This window comes from Lissotriton vulgaris, unplaced genomic scaffold (assembly GCF_964263255.1).
Source record: "Lissotriton vulgaris unplaced genomic scaffold, aLisVul1.2 SCAFFOLD_3338, whole genome shotgun sequence".
NCBI classification, from domain to species: domain Eukaryota; kingdom Metazoa; phylum Chordata; class Amphibia; order Caudata; family Salamandridae; genus Lissotriton; species Lissotriton vulgaris.
This window is the reverse complement of record NW_028251673.1, coordinates 118,729-132,519: the sequence shown is the minus strand read 5'-3', so window position 1 is coordinate 132,519 and position 13,791 is coordinate 118,729. Positions and strand designations below refer to the sequence as shown.

The 13,791-nt window shown below is 45.2% G+C and overlaps 1 protein-coding gene across 1 annotated transcript in view; it reads left to right on the top strand.

Moving 5' to 3' along the window:
• The window catches only part of LOC147662812 (E3 ubiquitin-protein ligase TRIM17-like), a 113,169-nt gene that overhangs the window by 15,407 nt on the left and 83,971 nt on the right, over window positions 1-13,791 (top strand). The gene's annotated exons all lie outside the window — the stretch shown is intronic.

The window sequence follows — 13,791 nt, the reverse complement described above, 5'->3', positions numbered from 1 at the left end:
AGCTTTTAAGCTGCTTTTCATTAGTGAACATACTATATTCCCCTCTACTTAGGACCCTATAGGCTTGTACCTCTTCTTTAGGGATGAGAAAAGCATCATGGATCTCATCTTCCATATCCTCTATTGCCATCGATAGCACCCACTGATACGAGGTAGGACCAGAGTTGGGGGAACGTTGTTCTGGAGTGGGGTGGAAACCTAGTGCGCTTCGAAGCATTGTTTGGAATGCTCGAGCTGACCCTTGGGAACTATACGGTAACACCAGATATGGAATTCCCTTACCCGTAGTATGTGGCATCAACCCACACACCCAACAATTAGTAGTGTTAACCACTAACTGATGCTGGTGGAGGAGCTGGATAAAGGAATTGTTGCGGAATTCTACACGTCTAGCCTGTTCGTGTTCCGGTAATATGTGAAAAGAATGGGGAGAAGCGGTGGAAGTAGTAGAAGTAAGGTTAGGGTAAGGAGTAGGGGTAGGGGTAGCAAGTAAGTAGTAAGACATAGTATAATACACCCCACCCGCCAAGAATGCAGAAGCAGTTAAAAACAGTACAAACAATTGGAATACAAAACATTTAGTACGACTGAGTTTCTGCAGTTTGACTCTGTACGCCTGAGCTCCTTCCAAATCATTCAGCTTCGAAAATGCCATTTCCCTACGACCGTCCGCAACGTTTCTTGACGCACTTCGTTCTGTGCAGCAATAGTCAATCCCCAGGAGTTCCTAGGAACCGACGGCCTTTAACCTAGCGTCAAGACCTACTGTCCAGAAGGACGTACGCGCGCGGCCCTACGGCCCTCAATACACAATATGTATTTATTTAGCACAATAATTCAGCTGTGGAAGGAAAAAGATACAAGGTAGAAGCTTGATACATGTACAAAACAAGTTTCAATGATACGAATATTCAAAGTTGATCAGGGGAAACGAAGATATTGCAGTTATCAATTTCAGCAAAGCAAGAAAATTTTATTTGTCCTTAGTGCGAGAACGCAAAGAATATCGATGTTTCCCGGGACGTGTCTGCTCGTCGAACAAAGGATCCGTTGAGGAGACAGCGTCCTGCTGATCAGTTGGTTGATCTGGTCTTGAGTCTTTTGCTGACAATGTTCCAACAGTGGCTTTCTGCTGCGCTGAGAGTTCTTCAACAAGCTGTGCGTCGCTAAAAGGTACAAACGCCGGCAATGTCTCTGTTTCTGTTGACGCAATGCCTTTCCTCACCCACGGGTCTGCCGGCAAAGGAATAGGGACTCGCTTACAATGGGTAGCATGTACCCAATTCTTCCGCCCCTCAAGACGAACGGCAGTCCTCGTGGCCAGGAGCACCTGGTAAGGTCCAACAAAGCGGGGGTCCAGATTCTTCTTGCGTGAGAAATTACGGGTAACTATCCAATCTCCGTGCTGGAGCTGGTGGCCTGGACCCTCCGCCTGCGTCGGCAAGGCGTCGTAAACCTGTTGATGAATTAACCTCAGTTTAGCAGTCAAGTCATGTAAGTAGTCAATCAACATCGGATACTCAAGATCAACGAATATACCTGGCCTAGGAACCCCCCACACATTAGCAGGACGGCCGAACACTATTTCATAGGGACTAAGCCCTATTCGGGAGTGTACAGTCGCCCTAGTTGACAGTAGTGCTAGAGGCAAAGCGTCAGGCCACGAAAGTCCAGTCGTAGCCTGAATCTTCGCTAATTTTAGTTTAAGGGTGCCATTGTACCCTTCAACCAATCCAGCTGACTGGGGATGATTGGCGCTGTGGAATTTTTGATTAATTCCAAGGCCCTTACACACACTCTTCATCACACCTCCAACAAACTCACTTCCGTTATCTGACCACACGACTCTAGGCATTCCATACCGAGGAAAGTATTCCTTCAGTAGGATTTTCGCAGTAGACAAAGCAGTATTATCTTTGAGGGGATAGGCCTCGATCCATCGGGAGAATGCGCAAACCACAACCAAAACGTATTTCAGGTTATTGCATCGCTCCATATGGATGAAGTCCAATTGAATCACCTCAAAGGGATACGAAGGAGGAGCAAAACTGCCAGGGGGAGTTGGGGTTCCTTTGCCAGGATTGTACATTATACACACCATACAATTCTTCACCAGACGTTCAGCACACTTCGTAATACCATCATTCTTCCACACATCAGCCAACAACTTGCAAATACCTTTCGCGCTAATATGTGCTGACCCATGTGCCATTGTCACAACGGCCAGTACATACGCATCCGGTAACATCCATCTTTTCTGATCCGACAAATCAATCCAGCAACCATTCGCATCCAACCTTCCCGTACTTTCTTTCCACTTCGTCTTTTCCGTGTCGGTGGCCTCATTCTGAATTGCTTTCACGCTCTCTATGGTATTTTCACACATACTCGATTCTGTAGGCCACCTAACCGAACTCGTCACATACATTCGAGTGCTAAGGTTCCGGGCAGTCTCCTTAGCAATCTCATCTGCAAACGCATTACCACGACCAACATCATCCGTCACCTTACGATGCGCACTACACTTAACAATTGCAACTTGAGCGGGCAAAGTCAATGCATCCAAAAGATCGTTCACAAGCTGGCCATGCTGTATTTTCGTGCCATGTGACGTGAAGAAACCACGCTCTCGCCACAACCGTCCAAAGCTATGCGCTACACCGAAAGCATACTGACTATCGGTGTACACATTCACACGTTTCCATTTTGCTAATACACATGCTCTAGTAAGAGCAATCAGTTCTGCAGCTTGGGCAGAATTCTGATTCAATCTCGCAGTCTCAACAACAGTATTCAACGTCACCACAGCATAAGCAGTAGTCACATCACCATTCGGCAATTTAAAACATGACCCATCCACATACAAGGTGCCATCAGGGTCTTCCAATGGGGTGTTTTTAAGGTCCACTCGACCTTTTGTTTCCTCCTCTGTCCGCAAGTAGCAGTCATGTTCTGCTACTTCATCTGACTCTGCACTAATTGGTAACAAAGTTGCCGGATTTAGGACATTACAACGTTTTATCTGAATGTGGCTTGCCAAGAGCGTCAATTCGTACCCAGACAACCTCGCACTCGTCAAGTGCTGAGTTTTCGTTCGATTCAAAAGAGTGTCGACTGCATGCGGAACCATCACCGTAAGCATATTATCCATGACCAATCCTGCTGATTGTCGGATGGAGACCGCAGCTGCCGCAGTTGCTCTCAAACAACTCGGCAATGCTCTAGCTACTGGGTCTAAGGTCGAGGAAAAATATGCACATGGACGTTGCTTACCACCAAAAGGTTGCGTTAAAACACTCAAAGCACAACCTTCCCTCTCGTGAACATATAACGTGAACGGTTTGCTATAATCAGGAGTACCTAACACAGGAGCCGAACACAATGAATCACGTAATTCAGAAAAACTTTTCTGACATTCTTCCGTCCATGGTAAAGGAGTTGAAACATCCTTGCACGTAAGAGCCACCAATGGTTTCGCTAGCAATGAAAAATTAGGAATCCACTGCCTACAGTACGACGTGATACCTAGAAAGGCACGCACATCTCTTTGGGTTTGTGGCACAGCCATTCGCGCAATCGCTGCAATTCTCTCTGGGGTCAATCTCCTTCCCTCCTTTGACAATAAGTGACCTAGGTAGGTTACTTCTCGACAACAATATTGGAGTTTAGAAGGTGACACCTTGTGATTTAATTCACAGAGATGTTGCAGCAACGATACCGTGGCAATTTTGCAAATGTCCTGAGTATCAGCAGCCACCAATAGGTCGTCGACGTATTGGATTAGAGCCGCACCAACCGGCAACCTAAACGCATCCAGTTGACCCTTCAAGGCTTGACTGTAAATCGATGGACTTTCACAGTAGCCCTGAGGAGCGCGTTTGAACCGGAAGCTACGTCCACCAAGAGAGAAACCGAAAAGGTCCCTGCTCTCTTCGGCAATCGGGATGCTGAAAAACGCATTTTTCAAATCAATCACCGAGAACCACGAAGCAGTAGCTGGAATCAGAGTCAGTAGCGCCGTGATGTCAGGCACAACAGGGAATTGAGGAACCACAATTTTATTTACCTCCCGTAAATCGATAACAAAACGATAAACAGGCGGTTTGGTAGGATCAGTACGTTTAAGAATGGGCAGTACAGGGCTGTTGCACACGTTTCCCCGAGTCTCCTCAATAACATCTTTCTCGATCAAATCATAGATGATCGCTAACAAAGCTCGTTCACCATCAAGGGAGATACGGTATTGGGGAATACGTGGCAATCGCACATTCGATTTCAACTGAACAACATAAGGGGAGATATCAAGTAGGCCCACATCGTTTGGACCCGTCGCCCACAAAGACGCAGGAAGAGAATCCAATTCCGGTGGAAGCTTATCGAGGGACAAATACATGGGAGAGACTACTCTCTCTCCGAACGTAAGCTGTACACCCGCAGGAGAACAATACAAAGTTGCATACAAACGTTTAAGCAAATCCAGACCCAAAAGATTTTCGCCACAACCAGTGGTCAAAATCAATGGAGCTTCGAGCTCACGAGGCCCAATTTTAAGGGGCAAAGGGCGCGAAACTGGATTGCTAACGGGGGCGCCAGAGAATCCAACGGATACATTTGTTAAGCCAGACAAAGGTGCGCCAGGGAGTTTCGAATGCATGATAGAACTTTTCGCTGCACCAGTGTCCAACAGAAAAGGCTCAACGACGCCCGATGTAGCAACTGCGACGTAAGGCCCTCTCTGATCAACCGGAACTGATACCACTCCCTCTCCTTGTCTTTGGCTGTCCTAGTAATTACTGTCGTCAGTTCCCTGATCGACGTAATAATCGTCTACATTGTACTGCGCAGATCGTCCTTGCGATGATCCACGTTGATCGAAACAGTTATTAGAATTTGATGAGTTGTCAGAGCGGTCGTTCTGAGCACCACGACCTCTACCACGTGATGCATTCTGCGAACCACCACGGCCTCCTCTAGACGAATTACCACTATTACGGTCATTTAAAGCAGGACAATCAAATTTAATGTGTCCCTCCTGTCTACAATAAGCACATTGATTGTACCCCAAGGAAGATCTTTGGAAAGAGGAATCATTACGCGACTGCGATCGATTCGATTGCGACTGCGATCTATTCTGCTGAGGCGCATTCTGATTAGAACGCGGCGGATATGCTTGTTGCAACAACACTTTAGTTTTCAGCTCTTTCGTCTTTTTATCAGCACGGTCATTTTCCTCCTTTTCCCTATTTTCATAATATTGTGCCGTGGCCAATATCTGAGCTGAGGTAGAAACGGCCCACGCACTTTCTGAATTCTTCAATTTATTGCACAAGTCGGGCAATAAGTTCGATACAAATTTATCCACAAACAACCTTTGTCCACCCTCAGTACCCATATCCTGTCCACTATGATCGACGAATGTTTCCTCAAACCTCGTAAAGAAGTCTGAAACACTCTCATCTTTCTTCTGCTTACAGGCTGACAACTTGTCCCAATTCACCCTCATAGCTGGCATGAGCGTTTTCATTAATGTAATGATTCGCTGGGGAAGAAGTTCAATCAATTGGTCGGGTTTAGTAGCAGCCGCTTGTCCAGCGTCTGCCGCTGTAATGGCAGCCCAATCACCACCTAATTCATTTGCGTGATCTTGGTGACGAATCTTAGCCCATACCGGTTGCGGTACGACGTTACCAAACAACATGTCGATATCGGCAAGATTCATTACCGTAGCATCTACGAGCTGCGACAATTCCTTATAATACCCTGCAGGATTTTTGCGAGGATCGGGCAAAGTTTGTTTCACCTGAAGCACTTCCGATCGTTTCCATGGGAGGTGTATCCACACTCTCTGGAAATGTGCCGCCACTGGAGCATTAGCATTAGTATTATCAGCGGGTACCCAAACCGGCGGAACTTCACGCATAGGATATTGGCCAGACTCGGCTTGTTGGCGTTCAAGATCCTCAACAAACAGTGCGTGGGGAATGGGAGCGGGACGTAAAGACAGTAACTGCTCAATAGCACGTCGGACATTAGTATCGACTATCAATCCAGCTGCGAATTGAAGCCGAAGATTAGACAGGGCGGTCAGCACCTCGTCAGGCGCAACGGCCGCTATCTGATCATGTAAGAGTTTACACATTTCGTCAAACACATATCTCTGAGTCGGTATGTTGAATTGACTAAATGTTTCAAGAACAACTCGGGGTGGATTTCTAAGTGGGTTGTCAATCCAACCCATCGCCATATTATATAGCGCAACACGTTCTCTATTACCAGGAAGCTGACTACGTCTCTGCGGTGCATCGAAACCAGCAGACCCAAAAACAGGCCCGAGCGACTGAAAGAAGTTTGTCGCAATGGGAGAATTACGGTTACGAGTAGAGGGACAAGAATAAGACACAGGACTAACAAGAGAAGGAGTAGAGACATTAGCAACAACAGGGGTTAACAACACAGGAGCAGTAGCGTGAGCAGTAGCGGGAACAGGAGTATGTGGAAGCGGAGGAGCAGTAGGAATAGAAGCAGGCACAGGAGCAGGAATAGTCGGAAGAGCGGGTGCAGGTTGAGGAACTGGTGGAGGAATAACAGGTGGAAGAACAGGTACGGCAGGGACCACAGGAGCTGCGGTACCCTGTACGTACGGAGGTGGCGACTTCATAAGATAGGACATTAAAGGATCCTCAACTGCCTCTTCCTTCTTATCCGACTCCGTAGGCAAAGCAGGATAGCATTTATCTATGGTCATACGCTGTAGTCTCTCAAACACTTCCTTATCCTTATCCTCCTTATCACGCTGAAACTGCTCAGCTTTCTTCACTATGGTAGCAACATTATCTCGCTCACTACGTTTATTCTGTCTGATCTCTTTCTGTCGGGCTTCTTTGCGCCACAACCGAAAGGCATCAAACATGGCCGGCCTAGATTTACGTTCGAACAACTTTAGTTCCAAATTATCTAAGATCGACGCTTCGAAGCTACCGTGAGGTGGCCAACGAAGATCGCCGTCTTTCTTTGTATATTTTATCCAATAATCGTTAAAAGCAATCGGGCCTAGCCCATGTTTGCTATATAAGTCATAAGTAGGAGTTCCAACCGGAGGTATCGGACACGAGTCCTCCAGCAGGGAATCCGCACCACAAGGTCTAAAGCAACTGAACAAAGTACTGCGACCAGGCATCTTGCACACTAGCCGAGTTTCACAAACTTCAAGGGTTACGGGATTTACCAAGTCCCAGCAAGAACAAAACCCTCGGTCTTTGGCGGCTGCAGTCGTCAAACAAATACAACAACAAAGTACGCTAGCAAAGTGTCATCGACAAAAACACTCACACAGCGTATACAACAAAAACACTAGTGTTTACAACAAAGACACTCGCTAAAGTGTCTACAACAAAAACACACGCTAAAGTGTTTACAACCAAGGATTCTGGGAGCGACCCACAAATACTTAACTCAAAGATCAATGGCGTCCTCAGGAAGGCCCGTCTATCGTCTCGCTATACCAAGGTCTACGCCAGGCGCCAAAACAGGTCTACAGTCAGGGCAGCAGTCCGTCGCAGCCGTTAGGAGGCGGGAATCTTCGCGGGAAAAGTCTTCGGGCCACTTATTTCGACAACAGGATCGATGAAGCGGGGTGCACCTTCCCTCGGAGATTTCACACGAAGTTCCTCACGATCGTCGGGCTTGGACCGGTACCACTGATGCAGCCCCACGTTGGGCGCCAACTGAAGGACTGGGTTCTTTTGGACCCAGCGGTGCCAGGGCACAACACCTGAAACCTTCGTGGGTAACCTGCTCCGGCGTACAAGTCACAGAGACACGGGACACTTCCTTCGGCGTCAAAGAGTCAAGGTTTATTTACTGCAGGGAACACAGAAGTCACGACAAGTACAACACGTGCAACTTGGGGAGACTGCTTCAAATTGGTTTTGTGGATCGCTCCTTTTATACAGTTTTTACCCATAGGCTAACATTGAACACAATAGTTTACAACCCAGTTCCCACATCTAGCTCCCAGAGGGGTCGCTTTGGTCACTTTGAAACACATAAGGTCCGGAACATAAGTGCGGAAACATTTGGCGGTTCCCAACTGTAAAAACCCATCTTCCCACCATTAGCAAATTCCAATCAGCAGTAAAGTAGATCGAAATAGGAACGAAGACAGGTGCAGAGGAAGACGGAGACAGTGGGGAGATCGGAAAGGGTGTAAAAGGGGAGGTGTCGGGAAGCACGAGATACAGGCATCAAAGGGACGTGCCTAATGAGATGCACGGCTGAGACAATAAGTCCGTGCGGCAAGATGAGCCTCGAGCGGCGCCACCTGCCTTACAGTAGCAACCCCCTCGTCATAAAGACACTTTCAAAGAACATGTGTCTTCCGCAAATATCTTGGGAGTCCCAGGGTCGCGAAGCGGACAGCGTCCGTTCGCTGGCTACTTGAGGGCAAGAGACAAAATGGATGCCGTATCTAAGATGGAACCCGTGGGTACAGATGAGAAACCCACATAACAAACGAACGGTTTAAGTTAGCACAGCGAAACTGCGCACACTTACTAAACTCGTCATTTGCGGTTCATAGATACCAGACTCGACCATATTCGTGCGAGTCGAAAACACCACTTACAATTGTCACGGAACCTCAGTAAGAGCTTATGGGAGTGAATGAATGACTACGCATTTATATAGCGCATAGCTACCCGTGAGCATCCCAGCGCTTCAGATAAACCCAGTCAATCCTCATCGGTTTATGAAAACAAATAGTGCTTGGCAAAGTATGATATACCGGAAGGCCTACTGGCTATTCTAAAGGAACTACATAGAGGGAATTGGGCCCAAGTAATTAAGGACACAAAAGGGTCATTGACACAGGAAATAGCCATAGGAAATGGGCTAAGATAGGGTTGCGTCCTTGCCCCCCACCTCTTTCCAATTTTCCTAGCTGATCTACCAGCAGCACTGGAAGTTGAAAGAAGCGCAAGCCCCAGAATGAGCGGTAGGAAAGTAGCAAGTCTCTTATATGCTGATGACCTAGCGATAATTGATGAAACGGAACTGGGGCTCCAAAGGAATTGAAATGCCTTTGGAGATTACTGCGAGGCAAAACTTTTAGTTGCAAATATGGACAAAACAAAGATTTTATGTTTTGGCAAGAGAGACAAAAATTTTAACTGGTATTTAGGTCAAACGAAATTAGAAATCGTAAAAGAATATAAATACCTGGGCCTATGGTTTGACAGCTCCTTAAAATGGTGTATTCACCTAGAAGCCCAGGGCTGAAAAAATGTAATAAGGATTATGGAGACATGTTGCATAAACCAATGATAAAAGCTTATGAAGCTATGATCCCGCCCCAAGTATTGTATGGAACAGAAGTCCTCCACTTAAGCGGTAAAAGAGGGTGGGATCGGGAGGAAGGCAAGGCCCTAAAAATGCTACTATCCCTACCAAGCTTCGCAATGATACAGGCAATTAGAATGGAGTTAGGAACAATAGCATAGAGTAGCCAGGTCCAAATGTCCCTGGTAAGATTTTGGAAACGTCAAAACCCAGGGGGCGCGCAGAAAGTCTCGCATTGGTGTATTGAGGAAATCCGGCACAGTAACCTAAAATGGACGAAGGAAGCGAGAAGGAAAATTCAGGCTATAACAGGGAGCTTAAATGTGAGCACAAAACAGCACCCCCTGGATGTAGATTTTACAAAGAGTTCGCTCAGGTACCAAGGCATGGAGCAGTCAAGGAATCAAGACCTAGAATACCTGATTAAGTAAAATCTGTCCAATTCATGATAAAATCATGGGAAAATGCAGCATGGTATCCATATATAGAAACTCTGCCAAACCATGGGCTTAGATACGAAATCTTGAAGATACGAATTGGTACTAACCCATGGCAAATGGAGAGGAAAATAAAAGCAGAAATGTTATATCCAGATGGAACATGCAAATGTGGCCTTTGGACTAAGTCTGAATCCCTGCACATATTGTTAGATTGCTTTGTGGTTTTAGACTTGAGAAAACTGTTTTTACGGCCAGTGTTCTTAAAATACGGAATAAGGTCACGAGCCCAAGCCATTGTGTTACTGACAGAAATGACAAACCGGTGACATCGCTATTGCACTAGGAAACTATATGAAAGGTATAAACTGTTTTGTAAGGGAAAAGTTAAGCAAGGGCAGCACGTTTACTCACCCTCAAAATCTCCCTACTCCGTGCATATAAACACTTAAAACCAATGAATAGCTATCGATCCAATGGTTTTGAACTACTGCTGCTATTGAAGAATGATTGGAACAGGGCCGGCTCTAGGCATGTGCAAGCTGTGCACCTGCACAGGGCCACCAAACCCCAGGGGCCACCACGCCAATATATATCCTTAATATATTAATCCTCTGAGGATGGATACATATTTGCGTGGTGGCCCCTGGCAGGGATTTGGCGGCCTCCGGCTCTGTTCCACTACTAAACACCCTGACCCCCTCCCCTCTTTACTAGCCTGCACGCTCCGCCCCGCCCGGACCACCTCTTCCGGGCCCCCTACCTACGCTCCTTGCCCAGGGCCACCATGAGCCTAGAGCCGGCCCTGATTGGAATAATGTACCCTTTTTAATTAAGGCTCAATGATATCACTGTTTAATTAGCTTTTTATGTCATTTTAAAATTTCTTAATTGTGTGTATAAAATTGAAAGCGTAGCGGCGGCTAGGGGAGAAGCTGGGTACTGATTCCTTACATATGTACTAAGTTACGGTGGTTTTAATACATTGTGTGGTTTTATCTGTTTATGAGATTTTTGTGTGTATGATTTTATGTATTTATGAGATCTTCGGAGTTTAAAGACTATGGTCTAAATAAACAGAGTTCTCTCTCTCTCAGTGCTGCAGCTCTATTAGTAGCATTTAATTTACAGGCCCTGGGCACATATAAAGTATTTTAATGGTGGCTTTTGAATAAATTAGGTTTTTAAATTGTGGCTAAACCAATGTTACTATAATTTACATGTTGCAAGCACTGTAGCACTGGATAGTAGTGAAGAAAAGCTCCAAGTCCTAAATCCGACAAAAGTAGGTCAGAAAAATAGGAGGCGGAAGGCAAAAAGTTTAGGGTGACCCTGCAGAAAGAGCAATTTCCAACAGATGTTATTCTATCATGGCACCAATATAGTCTCCACTAATCAATGTTTGTACAGAGACCAAGGTAAGTGTCAACAATGACATTGAAAAGAATACCCTGGATCAAAAAGTATGTCTAACTCATTGCAATATATATACAGAAACCCATCATAAAACATCGCAAACATAAGGAGCTGTCTCTGAAGTAGATTGTATGTAATACTACAAGGGACCACCCCCCTATTACGTCTACATGATGCATTCTTTTGTGATCACATTGTATTGAAAACCATTGAATGGGTCAATGTGTTTATTGTCAGTACTTATGAGTGCCTCAAAGGTGGGTATCATAAGTATTAACATCAAAGGGGAAACTAAGGGTAGCTGCTACAGCTTCATTCTTCGAGTAAGTGTGCAGTTCTCGATCTGTATTCGGTCCATGGCTAGTACACTAAAGGATATATATCCATTTGGTTTCACGTTTTTTGAAAGCTGAAATTCTATAATTTCCTCTTCCATAGCAAACAACATGAATGACACTTCACAGTTTTTTTTGTTGGAATCCTGATTATAATGCAGAGACCAAAAGTGAGTGGCTAAAGGATAAGCATCAATCAGGCAGCATAAAGTCATTCTGGAGGCCTAGCATTTCAGCAGGGTGAAGATGAAGAGATCAAGGGGCAGAAGCTATGGAGACACCGACAGAGGAGTGAGATGGAGAATGAAAATAAAAAAAAGAGGGAGTTGATGATAGCATGGATGACATTTTTCACCATTACAGTCTGAATCACAGACCATACCACAAGCAATAAGGCTGCAATCAGCTTCACCATTGCCTGGAAAAATCAGCAGTGCCTTCATCCCTCTCAATATGTTCATCATGAGAAAATATTTCATTTTGCATCAGCTAATCTTTTTGATGTATGTTATCTTGAGTTCTCACCTTGCGGTAGAGCTGAAGAAGAGGTCTGATGAGATTTTGCAGGATCTTGGTTCTTAGCTTCCTCCCAAACATAAGAGTGGCTGGTGAAACACGGGTGGTGTTATGAGATGTGTCTCTGTAGTCCGTCAATGTCTGACATAAAACCTTGGGTTGCAATGAATGAGAAACTTTTGCCACTTTTTATGCCTTCTTGAAACTACAATAAACCTCTCAAAAGTGCCACTGGTTTGCAGTCCGAATGGTGTGATTTTTCTGTACTTTAAACCTAAATAGTTAGACTTGACTATTGAAGGGGTGCTAAACATGTCAAATACTTTGTTCAGCGCTGGAATAATGACATCAGCTGCAATGGCGGAAAAAGCCATTACAGAGAGCACTTATCCATCACCACCAAAAGATTTTGCCCCATGGTTATGGATCTAACGAAATCATAGCAACCTCCTTCCACAAAGATGAAGGCACAGAAAAACTTCTGTAGCAGTTCTGGAGATTGATACTTCCAAAGGGCCTGGCAAACATAGCATTTTCACTTGGTCTTTTTTTTAAGTCAAGTGATTGGAACCAGACTTTTGTTGTATGAGATGTTTGATGGCAAACGTTTGGTAGCAAATATGCCTGGTGGTCTTTCATGCTCCAGGATGACCTCATGACTCTTTATATATTGGGGGTAACTATAAAGGTGTGCCTCAGAATTAGTTTAGTGAGTTTCTTGTTATTTATGGACATATCTAAAAACCTTGACCTCTGATGATTTAACTTTGATTGTAAAGTTTGTGGGTCTGTTCCAGATCTCTACATCTGTGTGTTTCTATAAGGATTGAGACTTCTTGTAATGATGCATCATCTCTGTGTGCTTGTTTGGTTACCTTCTTTATAATTGAATATCGATATACCTGCTTAACGACATATCGCTGTATTCTTCTGCAGAAAATGGTGTAGTATCACACAAGTCAAACGGAAATCCGAACACAAAAGCAGTAGACTTTTTGTTCTTACCCAGACTGTGGACAATTTTAAACTATTAAACTTGTAGATGGAGTCCCCTATCCTCCGAGGCATCGTCATTTTTTGGCTCTAAATATGGAAATTAGGCTTGATGATCAGTGACGAGGGTAAAATGCTTACCGTAAACAAATAGATGGGGGAACTACATGACTTGCATCATTCAGTGGATTTTCTCATTTATTATGTCCTGAATGCATGGTGCCATGTGTATCTCTCATTGAATTTAAAGATTCTGGTGGTGCCTGTTGAAGCAGATGCAGATTTTGCTCCCTGCATTTTGTTTAGGGATAGGCATAATTGGGGACACCCAAAGTTCCTCGGTGTCCTGCTTTCACAGGCTTTCAAGTTCTTGTTCAACTTGTTTTTGGAACCTGCATGGTATTCATAGGAAGTACTAAGCTACGTATAGCAGTAATTCATCTATGTGTAGATGCAAATATCCATCTATGAGTTTTCCAGTACCCTGAAAGTCCTCAGGGAACATTCAGCCGACATCTATGTCTGACACCTTGACAACCAATTAGCTTATGACCCACAGCTGGGGAGACTCCGCTACCAGGTGCCCGATATGTCACTAGGTCGTCTCACACAGGCTCACTGCCCCAATCGCTGCTTTCACGTCGAGCTGCCCAGATCCTATGGGCGACTGCCCTGACTGGGCCTCCAAGGCCCTCTAGCCATACCCGTCCTCATGTTCCATGGTGCAGGGTGGTCCGCAGTCCCTTAAGCAGTTTTCG